The sequence below is a fragment of the Macaca mulatta genome, chromosome 18 (genome assembly GCF_049350105.2).
Source record: "Macaca mulatta isolate MMU2019108-1 chromosome 18, T2T-MMU8v2.0, whole genome shotgun sequence".
In the NCBI taxonomy this organism is placed as follows: domain Eukaryota; kingdom Metazoa; phylum Chordata; class Mammalia; order Primates; family Cercopithecidae; genus Macaca; species Macaca mulatta.
In genome coordinates, this window is record NC_133423.1 from 77,139,478 (window position 1) to 77,151,866 (window position 12,389).

General features: G+C 40.5%; 1 protein-coding gene across 12 annotated transcripts in view; it reads right to left on the reverse strand.

The window, feature by feature from the left end:
• Positions 1-12,389, reverse strand: part of L3MBTL4 (L3MBTL histone methyl-lysine binding protein 4) — a 449,613-nt gene that overhangs the window by 64,009 nt on the left and 373,215 nt on the right. The gene's annotated exons all lie outside the window — the stretch shown is intronic.

The following is a 12,389-nucleotide window of genomic DNA, read 5'->3' on the forward strand; positions in this document are numbered from 1 at the left end:
TTTCCAGAGTTGGTCTCTGAGGTGGGGCTTGAGCATGTGCATGTAAGCAAAGGCTGCACGGGTGATTCTGATGAACAGCAGGGCTGAGCCCCCACTGCACAGGCTAGAACCATGGGAGGTTCTGAAGTAAAGGATTACCCCAAACCCCTTCTCCTACCCATGGAAAGCCTGGTAGATTCTAGAATGGCCATTACCACTGACTATGTACTAAAGACTTCAGTGGCATCAGCTACATCGAATAATGAGAGACGTTCCGTGTGTTGTGGGCATGCAGTGTAATTCTTTAAATGTTCTAAAACAGGGAAAGCCCTACCATTTCCGCTCTACTCTGAATTCCGAGGGCCAGCTGGAATTTGTTCTTCTTGTAAACAAATGACTTCTGAATATCTAAACAGTAGCATTAATTATTAGACAACTGGATAATTTTTAGGAACTGTCAAACCAATGACATGTCTATGCTCTGAAAGAGTTAAGGTCTGGAAGCAATCAGAGCAAAGATTCTGATTAGCACAAGAAGAGACAGCAGCAAGGATTCCAGCAAAGATGCCTGAGGCTACGCAAGTTAATTAATGACTTAACATTATCTCAGGGACCCCAAACTAACTGAAATCAACTTGTTGGCATCTTGAACGTGAGGTGAAATTGGTTGATAGAAATGTCATGATATTATCTCTTAGGATTAATCATCAACATCATAAAGATAGGCTTATAGTGCATTAGTCTTTCCCCAAGGAAACAAAGGGAGATGCATGGATATTACCTACAGCTTTTAATCAGAATTATATTCATTGCAAATGTCTTCAAACGCATTTCTGCTGTTTCACGGACAGTCACAGATTTCATACCTTTAAAGTATACCTCCCTAAGTATACTAGGCTGATGAGGCGAGAGCTTATTATGTGATATTATGTAGAATCAATACCCGGATGAATAAAGATGACCCAGAGTTAGTAAGTTACTCTAAGCACGAAAGCAACAGTGCAACTAATTCCCTAGGTCGTGGTAAAAGAAAATTTTTTGTGTAAGGACTGTCCCCTTGGTTCTCAATAGTTCATTACAGTTTAATGGAGGCAAATGATAAATTATATATTAGACTGTAGTTTAGAAACCCCTCATGTTGACCCAGCTGAAGTTGTAATTTTAGTCACATTCAAGAAATGTATTCTTTTTTCCTCGTTTGCCTTCAGGTGCATTAATTAGTTCAAGAAGCACTGTGTAAAAGGAATTCAATCAAATGATAAAATAGCTACTATCTACTGAGCATCTAAATAGGTGCCGGGCTTCGTATACATCATTTAAATTAGTCTATTTAGTCCTCCCTATAGTTTTGTAAAGTGAGGTATTATCTCCACTTTTGTAGAGAATGAAATTACAATTCAGAGAAGTCAGGTTAATTTACCGAAGATGAAAAGCTAATTAGTAGCAGGGCTAAGTCCAAAGATGGATCTTATATTGGTTCCTCACACTTTTAAAGATCAACTCGTGTCTTCCAGACAAAGTTAGCCACTCTCTTTTCTGTGAAAATTTGGATCAAGTATGTTTCTATTACAGTACTTGTGATGTCATAATTATTCGTAAGTGTTTTTTTCTTTAAAAGTTTGTGTCCTTGAAAACAGGAGGCAGGTCCTCTTGTCCATGTCTGTGTTCCCAAGGTGCATCATTTATTTAGAAGTGTCTTGAATACCTACTGTGTGCCAGACTCTAAGTTGGGCCCTGCAGATATAGTGGGGAACAAGACACACATGGTCCCTGCCCTCATGGAGCTCACATTCTATAGGAGAGACAGTATAATGAATGCTATGATGGGAGAAGTTTAGGGATTATAGGATTTATGAGATTAACCAGCAAAGCTCCCTTTCCTATTGTGGGGAGGGAAGGAGGAGGAGCTAGGAATGATTCAGACTAAAGAGGGAAGAGATGTCCAGGCTGAGGTGAGAGGGCTGGCTCTGATATAGTCAGGTATCGGGTGGAGGTGAAAAGAAGGGGGAAAGCAGGTTCTGGAAAGAGGAAACAGTATGTGCAAAGGCAAGAGGTGAGAGGGCAGGCAGAGGAGACAGATGGGGATGGAGACGTGAGCAAGGACCAGGTCATGAAGGTCCCAGAAACCTGGTTATTCTGAGGTTGCTGGAAAGGCTGCTGAAGGGATTTCAGCATTCAGTGCCATGATTAGATTTGAAAGATCACCCTAACGGCAACGAGGAGAATAAGATGTAGGGAAGTAAGCAGAGAGGCAGGAAGACCAGATATGGAGACACCATCCTGTAGTCAAAGTGAGAGAGACTCTTGGGTTCTGCACTAGGCTGCAAAAGCAGGGAGGGAGAGAAGACTTCGGAGGCAAAATCAATTAGGTTTGGTTTCTAACTGGATATAGGTGATTTGTGAAGGAGAGGAGTCAAGGACACTCCTAGGTTTCTGGCTTGAGCAATTGGTTAGATGGTGGAGCCATTTTCTGATCTAGGCTTGGAAGATAGGATAATAAATTTGGTTTGGACTAGTCTCATATGTCTGGGGTGGATGTGCTCACCAAGCAGAGGAAGGTCAAGGTGGAGATAGGAGCTGATAGCCATTAGCCATAAGACTGAGTGAGATTACTCAGTCTGGGAGAGAAGAGAGCTCCACGAAATAGTATTTGAAGCAGGATAGAGAAAGAGAAGGCAACAAAGGAAACTGAGAAAGGAGAGGCCAGATGGGAGAAAACTGAGTCTAGGATGATGTCTTGGAAGCCAAAGTAGATTTCAAGAAGGTGGGAATGGTCTCACGGGGCCCAATGCTTTTCCATGGTCAAGTAAGTGAGGCCCTGGACACAGTCCTCGGGTTTTTCAATGAGGTGGTCAGTGGGCACCTTGACAGCAGGGCCAGGCCGTGAGGATAGTGGAGCTAGCCTGCTGCAGGCTGAGGACGGGGAGGAGCTCTGCAGAGGCAAAAGCACATGTTGAACCCAAGTCTCCTCATTGAAATGCAGAGCATGGTGAAACGTTTTTTTTCCCTTTTTCAGTGTGTTTCCATGTAGCTGTGGGAGGTACTGCCAATAAACATATCCGAAGGGTAGCATAAAGCTTGGTGAAAAAATTCAGAAAAGGACAATGGAAAAATAGACTGAAGGTGACAAAGAGCTAAGACCATGAGTCACTCAATTTCAGACACAATCTGTTGGAAGCACCGCGGCCTGCCGTCCTGTTCCCCTTTGTAACCTGCAACAGGAGCTGCTCTCCAGTGGGGCAACTGCCTTTTGTGGCCCTCCCTGCATGGAAGTGACTAAATAGCAGCATTCAGACTATTTGTGAGGAGTGCACAAAAGGGAAGACACTGATCTTTAGGGTTTCTGTGAAATCTTTTTCAATATAGACAAACGGAGGTAAGTTGAGAATCGAAGCCATTGCATGGCGCACCTCTGGTCCCAGTTCTCCTGGGGGGGTGGGTTTCTCAGCCTCCCCGCCAGCTCTTCCTGCCTCCCCTGCCTCTCTCCTCTCCTAGGCTCTTTCTCTTCAGGCATCGCACTCTCTCTCTTGTCCTTCCCTTATACCTCCTCTTCCTGCCACAAAGATGTGCTGAGCGCTGCTGGGTCCCCCAGTGTAGTGCTGATGCTGTTGATAGTCATTTAATACCTGGCATCTTCTGCCACTCTATTAATCCCAAATGTTGGTCTATGTCTCAGACATAACTTCTGTACCCTGGGCCAATTTCTAATAAACATTTTCTCTATGATTTTTGGTAGGAAATCTAAAATTCAGCCTTTCTCAAATTAGCCTCATGATCTTCACCATACAATCTATTTCTCCTCAAGTAATTCTTATGTGTGGTTAATAACATCACCATATTCACCATATGCCCAGCTGCTGTTACAAGGTCACGTGTGACCACTTCATTTCCTTACCTTCAAATGGCAGCTCAATCCCTTTAGCTCCTCCTCTGCAATATTCATGGAGCTCTGCTTCTGCGTCTATGACCACTGTTCTGCCCAAACCTTCATCTCCTCTTGCCTGGACCTCGGGGAAGCCTCTGACCACGTGCTTTGTCTCTGATTTTGCTCCCACTCACTACAGCCTCCACAATACTTTTAAACTCATTTTTTCAGCAACACGAATCTGATCATGTACCTCTGGGACAAGGTGATAGACATCCAATGATTTCTTTTTTTTTTTTTTTTGAGACGGAGTCTCGCTCTGTCGCCCAGGCTGGAGTGCAGTGGCCGGATCTCAGCTCACTGCAAGCTCCGCCTCCCGGGTTCACGCCATTCTCCTGCCTCAGCCTCCCGAGTAGCTGGGACTACAGGCGCCCGCCACCGCGCCCGGCTAGTTTTTTGTATTTTTTTAGTAGAGACGGGGTTTCATCGTGTTAGCCAGGATGGTCTCCATCTCCTGACCTCGTGATCCGCCCGTCTCGGCCTCCCAAAGTGCTGGGATTACAGGCTTGAGCCACCGCGCCCGGCCCCAATGATTTCTTACTGCCGACAGATTATAGTTGATGCTGTAATTTAGCACTGCTCAAAAGGTCTTTAAAAATCCGTCTTTACAGCTTCGTCATCCACCTGTGTGACAAGCATAGTGCTACTTACTTGCTTTATGAGGATTATCACATTGAATCCCAACAACATCTCTGGAGGGTGTGTATTTTAATTTATTGTTGATTTGGGAAAATTAAGGCACAAAGGCTACGTGATTTGGCTTAGGGTCACCTGGTCACAAGTAAGGCACGAGTGAAATCCAGAGTTTATACATTTCAAAATGTTTTCTTTTTTTTACTTTTATATATCAAGAAGTATCACTGAGCACCTATTTGTGCCTTCTGTAGAAAGGCAGAGGTCCTGCTGTTAGTCCTCAGGCAGTGGTTAAGATCGCTGCCTCGAAATCACACTGCTTGGGTTTGACTCTTCCCACTCTCACTTTCTAGCCTCCTGACCTTGCGTAAATTTCTTAATCCCATTAGGCCTCTGGTTACTCACTGGTAAAACAAGGGCCTGTGGGATGCTGGGAGGGTAAGTGAGATAACAGATGCAAGCCCCGAGGAAGGCGTGGCTGGTAGGAGGGCAGAGCTCAATACAGCGAGGTCGCTCCCTGGGCGCTGCTTCCTGCCCCTTTCCAGTAAAGGTGTGGCTATACTCAGAGTTTAAAAGAAATCATTTATGTGGCTAGACATACTGACTTCTGCAGCAGAGAATAGACAGGGAGCAGTGGCTCTCATTAGCTTTGGAGATGATAATAAAACTGGAAAAGATCAGAAAAGTGGAAAATGATCTTTGCATCTGAGTGCACTGATTCATGATGTGGAAAGATAAAAGAAAATCCTATATTTTAAAATAGTCCTTAAAACTCAAATGGGAAAGCAAAAAATCTACAGAAAGTGAGCCAGCTTTTCTTTCCTTTTGATAGAATGAAGAACATTCCAGTGGGAAAATGTAGAAATACGTGGCTAATTTCCTGTGGACTAATTTAGCTTTCTATGAAATGAAGAAGTAAATAAGTCAGGATCAAATAATTCAACATGCTACAAGCATTTATTAAGTACCCCTTTTTGATAAGGACCATGCCGGACATTGCGGGAAATACTTAAAAAGAAGGGGAGAGGGTTGTAAACTATTCAAGTTGCCTGGAAGAGGTATTTAAAGTACCTGTAACTGAAAACCACATTCATATACTGTGATGATAAACTCTGTGCCTGTGTAGGGCTGTACCTTTCACACCTCGCCTGTCCTCAGCCCCGCGGGGAAGAGCACAATTAGCCTGTATGTTCCAAGTGGGATCTGAAGTTTAAAACTTAGGTAATTTGCCCAAGTTCGTGCAGTGTTTCAGTGGTAGATTTATTGTTTGAACCCAATGCACTTCAACTGCAACAAAATGTGCAAATACACAGCTATTATGCTTTTCCAAGTTTGTTAGTCTCCTTTCAAAAATCTACCTGTGTGACTTGTTTGATCATTTTTCCCACACTGGAAGAAGTCTCACCAAGATTAAAAATAAAGGTACCCGGCTAAGTTTTGTATTTTTTAGTAGGCACCGGGTTTCACCATGTTGGCCAGGCTGGTCTTGAACTCCTGACCTCAGGTGATCCACCCGCCTCAGCCTCCCAAAGTGCTGGGGTTACAGGCGTGAGCCACCACACCTGGCCTTATTACTTCTTTGACAGCATTCTTTTGCAATGTTCACAATTACCCTCACTTACGCATTTTGAAGTCTGGATGGTCATCGATTGGAATTTCTTAAAATGAGAGCATATCCATGCATGTTTTATATGGAGTTGATAATCACAACACAGTTGGTAATTTCCTGGTTTTCCCTGTCTTACTGTCATCTCAAAAACAGTGACTAAGGAGCCCATCTTTTGCAGCTATCTTTGTACTACAATACAAATACAGCATTTATATTTACATAAATAGCTTTTCAGGGCAGAGAATACAGCAAGATGAATCTGTCATTTTTATTTCCTAATACATTCCAGGATATTGTTTTGCTAAATCATAGTCACTAAAGCCTACAAAATACGCAAACTGCCTACTTTCCCCCCTCAAGGTACACTATTTGAAAGAAAGCATTACATAAATAGTGCCTCTGCTAATGAATTACTGCTGGTCATACTTATTTATCTAAACTAAGAAATGAAACCAAATAGTGTAATTTACATTTTTTTCTCCAACTCTAGCTTAAAGTAAAAAGGTAGGGATAAATTCAGCTGCAGAATGCTGCTTACAATGCTTCTTACAATGCTGCTTTTTTTTTTTTCTAATTACTCAAATCAATGGGTATTAAAAAAGACCCTCATATTTCAGTTTGGTTTTTGGTTTAACACAACAGGGTGGTTAATTGAAACCACTGCACATTCTGGTATGTAGTTTATGATTGTGAAAAGGTCACATACTTGAAAATAAAGTTTGCTACGCCTCCTGCATTTAGCTAAATAATCACAGAGGGTGTTTAAAAATAATGTATAGCCCTCTCTTCCAAGCGGCTTCTTTTATTTTCCCTGTTTACTCATGACTTCCTATCAGCACCTCCTCTCAGCACCTCAGGGAAATCATACCCATAGGATCTCTCCAAATTCCTTAGTAAAGTTACAAGTTTGCAGACAGCATGAGAAAACAAGGGTCCTGGTTCTGGTGAAAACAAAACAAGACAGAATCCTGGAAAAACGACCTTCCAGAACGGAACACTATCCACTGGATAGCTGCAGCATTGATCGCCCAGGTAAATTTGGCAAACAGATCTACTTTAAAGACACTCTTTTTGGTTAAGAAGAGTCACCTCTGCCTCTCCTTCGAGAGGTCTCTAAATTCAGACAGGGCATCCACTGGCCTCAAACCCCACAGACCTCACCGCATTGAATGAAAACCAAGCTTCATCTCATCTTTTCAAAACAAATCATAAACTTTAGACTTGCCTACGCCTTTTCATGCTCCAATGTCTGATTAATGCATTTGTGTGTGGATATACTTCAGTTTTTCTCCATTTCTAAAAACATTCACTCCGTTTAACTCTTCCAGACCTTTACTATGTGTAGTTTTGTATTGCTGATTAGTTTCAAGACTGCTGCTCTATATTCTAAAACAGTGATTCCCAATCTTTTTGACACCAGTGACCAGATTCGTGGAAGACATTTTTTCCAGACAGGGGCTTGGGCGAGGGGTGGTTTTGGGATAAAACTGTTGCACCTCAAGTCATCAGGCATTAGTTAGAGTCCCATATGGAGTGTGCAACCTAGATCCCTCCCATGTGCAGTTCAGAATAGGGTTCGCGCTCCTATGAGAATCTAATGCCACCGCTGATCTGACAGGAGGGGCAGCTCAGGCAGTAACGCTCACCAGCCTGCTGCTTACCTCCTGCTGTGCAGCCTGGTTCCTAAAAGGCCTTGGGCCAGTACCCGTCCATGGCCTGAAGGTTGGGGACCCCTATTCTAAAATGTTAGTGAATATTTTACTTCTATGCATCTGATGGCTGCCAGGGTAAAAAATGTTGGTCATACATTATCACTTAAACTATGTCCGCTGCAGATGAACAAGAACTAAGTAAATCGGCAGATTCATCACAATATGACTGACTTCTCGCATGCGTCTTTTCCTCCCATTGACTCTTTCTGCTATGAACATTCTTCTAGCCTTAGAAATGTAAAAATAGGACATCATAACACAGTATGGTTAGAACAAAAGACAAATTCTGATGTGCTAGATTAGAAGAAAGGAAAAGGCTTGGTAAATAGAATTAAAAAAAAATTTAGGTGGGTGCCCTTTTGACCATTATTTCATGTGGGGATATTTTCCTTAGTTAAAATATTTTACAATATCATCACTGTGTTTTATAATGCCAATGTCTTATCTCCAGGAGGTCAACTTTTATTTATATTATACAACATTTCCAATTTGCAATGATTTTAGCAAGAGGTAAGAGTTAATCTTTACCAACTTCCTGAGAAAGTGGTAGACAATAAGCTGTAGGAGATAATCTGATGAACTTACGGTGAGCTAAAGACAGCAGCTGATTAAAAACCTATGACTGTGGGTTTTAATCCCGGCCACTCCCTCAATCTGCCAAAGAGCTAAGGAAGAAGTCATGAACACCTACTCAGTTTCAACATCTAAAATGCCACGTAAGGATCAGAATAACCACAGTGAGTAACACTATCAACACCATGACCTGTTTAGTGAGGACTTATAATAGTGAGCGAGAGTATGATTAGAAGCATAAGGGGTTGAATATTGAATATTAATTAACATTTACTTTAATATTGAATGTTTAATAACAGTCACATTCGTAAGTTGAAAATATCTAAGTAGAGAGGTTAAATGGTTTGCCAGAGGTCACATATCAAATTGGTTTCTAAGTTAAGATGAAATCTATAATTTATTGCATTAATTTTCCTCATGTTATGTTAAATTTAACAACAATAAAACCTAGATTACTAATATTTTTGCAACTAGGAATCTTAATTAACTTGCATGTCCACTCACCAGTAAAACAGCTAGTGTTTTGTTTTTTACTTTAAGTTCTGGGATACATGTGCAGAATGTGCAGGTTTGTTACATAGGCATACATGTGCCACAGTGGTTTGCTGCACCTATCAACTCATTATCTAGGTTTTAAGCCCCATATGCATTAGGTATTTGTCCTAATGCTCTCCCTCCCTTGACCCCATCCCCCCAACAGGTGCCACTGTATGATGTTTCCCTCCCTGTGTCCATCTGTTCTGATTGTTCAACTCCCACTTATGAATGAGAACACGTGGTGTTTGGTTTTCTGTTCCTGTGTTAGTTTTCTAAGAATAATGGCTTCCCACTTCATCCATGGTCCCTGCAAAGGACATGAACTCATTCGTTTTTATGGCTGCATAGTATTCCATGGTTTATATGTGACACATTTTCTTTATCCAGTCTATCATTGATGGGCATTTGGGTTGGTTCTAAGTCTTTGCTATTGTGAACAGTGCTTCAATAAACATAAGTGTGCATGTGTCTTTATGGCAGCATGATTTATAATTCTTTGGGTGTATACCCAGTAATGGGATTGCTGGGTCAAATGGTATTTCTGGTTCTTGATCCTTGAGGAATTGCCACACTGTCTTCCACAATGGTTGAACTAATTCATACTCCCACCAACAGTGTAAAAGCATTCCGATTTCTCCACAGCCTCTCCAGCATCTGTTGTTTCCTGACTTTTTAATGATCACCATTCTAACTGGCGTGAGATGGTATCTCACTGTGGTTTTGATTTGCATTTCTGTGATGATGAGCTTTTTTCATTTGTTTGTTGTCCACAGAAATGTCTTCTTTTGAGAAATGTCTGTTCATATATTTGCCCACTTTTTGGTGAGGTTGTTGGCTTTTTTCTCATAAATTTAAGTTTTTTGTAAATTCTGGCTATTAGACCTTTGTCAGATGGGTAGTTTACAAAAATTTTCTCCCACTCTGTATGTTGCCTGTTCACTCTGATGATAATTTCTTTCATTGTGCAGAAGCTCTTTTGTTTGACTAGATCCCATTTGTCAATTTTGGCTTTTGTTGCAATTCTGCTGGTGTTTTAGTCATGAAGTCTTTGCCCATGTCTATGTCCTGAATGGTATTGCCTAGGTTTTCTTCTAGGGTTTTTATGGTTTTGGGTTTTACATTTAAGTCTTAATTAATCCATCTTGAGTTAATTTTTGTATAACGTGTAAGGAAGAGGTCCAGTTTCTGTTTTCTGCATATGGCTAGCCAGTTTCCCAGCACCATTTATTAAATAGGGAATCCTTTCCCCATTGCTCGTTTTGTCAGGTTTGTTGAAGATCAAATCATTGTAGATGTGTGGTGTTATTTCTGAGGTCTCCGTTCTGTTCCAACGGTCCTTACATCTGTTTTGGTCACAGTACCATGCTATTTTGGTTACTGTAGCCTTGTAGTATAGTTTGAAGTCAGGTAGTGTGATGCTTCCAGCTTTTTTCTTTTTGCTTAGGATTGTCTTGGCTATATGGGCTCTTTTCTGGTTCTATATGAAATGTAAAGTAGTTTTGTCTAATTCTGTGAAGAAAGTCAATGGTACCTTAATGGGAACAGCATTGAATCCATAAATTACTTTGGGCAGTTTGGCCATTTTCACGATATTGATTCTTCCTATCCATGAGCATGGAATGTTTTTCCATTTGTTTGTGTCCTCTCTTATTTCCTTGAGCAGTGGTTTGTAGTTCTCCTTGAAGAGGTACTTCACATCCCTTGTAAGTTGTATTCCTAGGTATTTTATTCTCTTTGTAGCAATTGTGAATGGGAGTTCACAGCTACTGTTTATACTAATGAGACTTAAGAGCATTGCGATACTGGAGTCCCCAGTGCATTAAATTATAGAAGAAAGAAAAGAATTAATTTGGTTCCCCACAAGATTACAAGATTTCAGATAATGAGACTATAGTAAAATAGACTCAATATTAAAATAATACTCTATACCTTTTAAAGTGGATAATTTTAAACTGCTGTGACTTATTTTGCTTTCTCTGAATGTTAAACAGAATTTGTAAAGAATCCTAAAAAGTGAACATTTAAATCACTGAAACCATGACTACTTCTCACCCACTGTTCTTCAGTACTAAACAAATATGAGAATTGAATTACTGTAATTTCTATCAGCAAACAAAAGAACAACCAACAAGACTAAAATAAAGGCAAAAGTAGAATTAAGTGAAGGCAGTACAGGATTCTTGTTGGTCACACAGGAGACAAAGTCACCGGTAACCGCAGAGGAGCCTGACCCTGTCTGTCAGGGAGGATGCTCAAATATACTGTTCTAAAGTAATTAAGATATTTCAGTTAGGGGAAAATTGGAATAAAACAACTTTCAATAAGTAAGATGACAATTATTTGTAGGTGACATGTTTATTTACCTAGAAACCCAAAATAATTACATGAAAAATTACAATAAAGAAGAGATTACAGTGGCAGGATTAAAAGTAATACACAGAAATATACAACCTTTCCATACAAACAGTCTTAGGTGGAGGACATCGAGGAAGAAATACTTCCATTTACTGTAGCAACAACAATGATAAAGTGCTTAGGAATAAAGCTCGTAAGAAGGGTGCAAGTTCTACATAAAGGAAAACTTCAAATGCAATTACAGGACAGGAAATATTTGAGCTATGCTCAAGCTCATAAAGGGTAAAATTAAAAGTTAAATCATAAATTTATTGCAATCTCAAAATTAACCAACTGGAATGGAAAAAAGTTGTACCAGAAAAACTGATATTAAAGCTCATTTGGAAAACCGAACAAGTAAAGGTAGCCGAGGAAATGCCAAAAAGGATTAGAATAGGATACATTCACGTACAGAATCTGTCCTGTCGATTCTCACAAGCATCAGCGATGAGTATAGAAGAAACTTTCTTATTTTCCAGTCAAGCTGACACCTATAGAAGACACTTTTAAGCCTCCTTTACATAGCAACATTGAAAACCACCCAGATGGCCATGGACAGGGACTGGTCACTTATAGTGTACAGCTCCATGTGGTAAGAACTGCTGGTCAGATTTTATTGCTAAAGGACATGAGGAAACTGTTTAACAATGTACGTGGTATGCCATCACTTGTGTAAATACACATACACACATATGTACTTACATAAACAGAACATATTTTTAGAAAGACACACAAGTATACAGTGATTATTCCAAGGAAGGAAACTGAAGGCTGAGGATCAGATTCAGGGAGGGAGCTTATATTTACTGTATACCCCTTTATACCTTTTGAATTTTGCACCAAGTGCACAAATCAATAATATGCTTTTTAGCCTTTTCAAAATTCTGGGTGATAGAACAAATAGCTAGCAAAAATCCTAGTCTGGGAGAATCAGACTGTGAAATGAAAGAAAGCAGGAACTCATATGTAGACACATCTTCTGACTTTATCATTAGGTATTAATTTGCATTGCTTTACTAAACAAGTG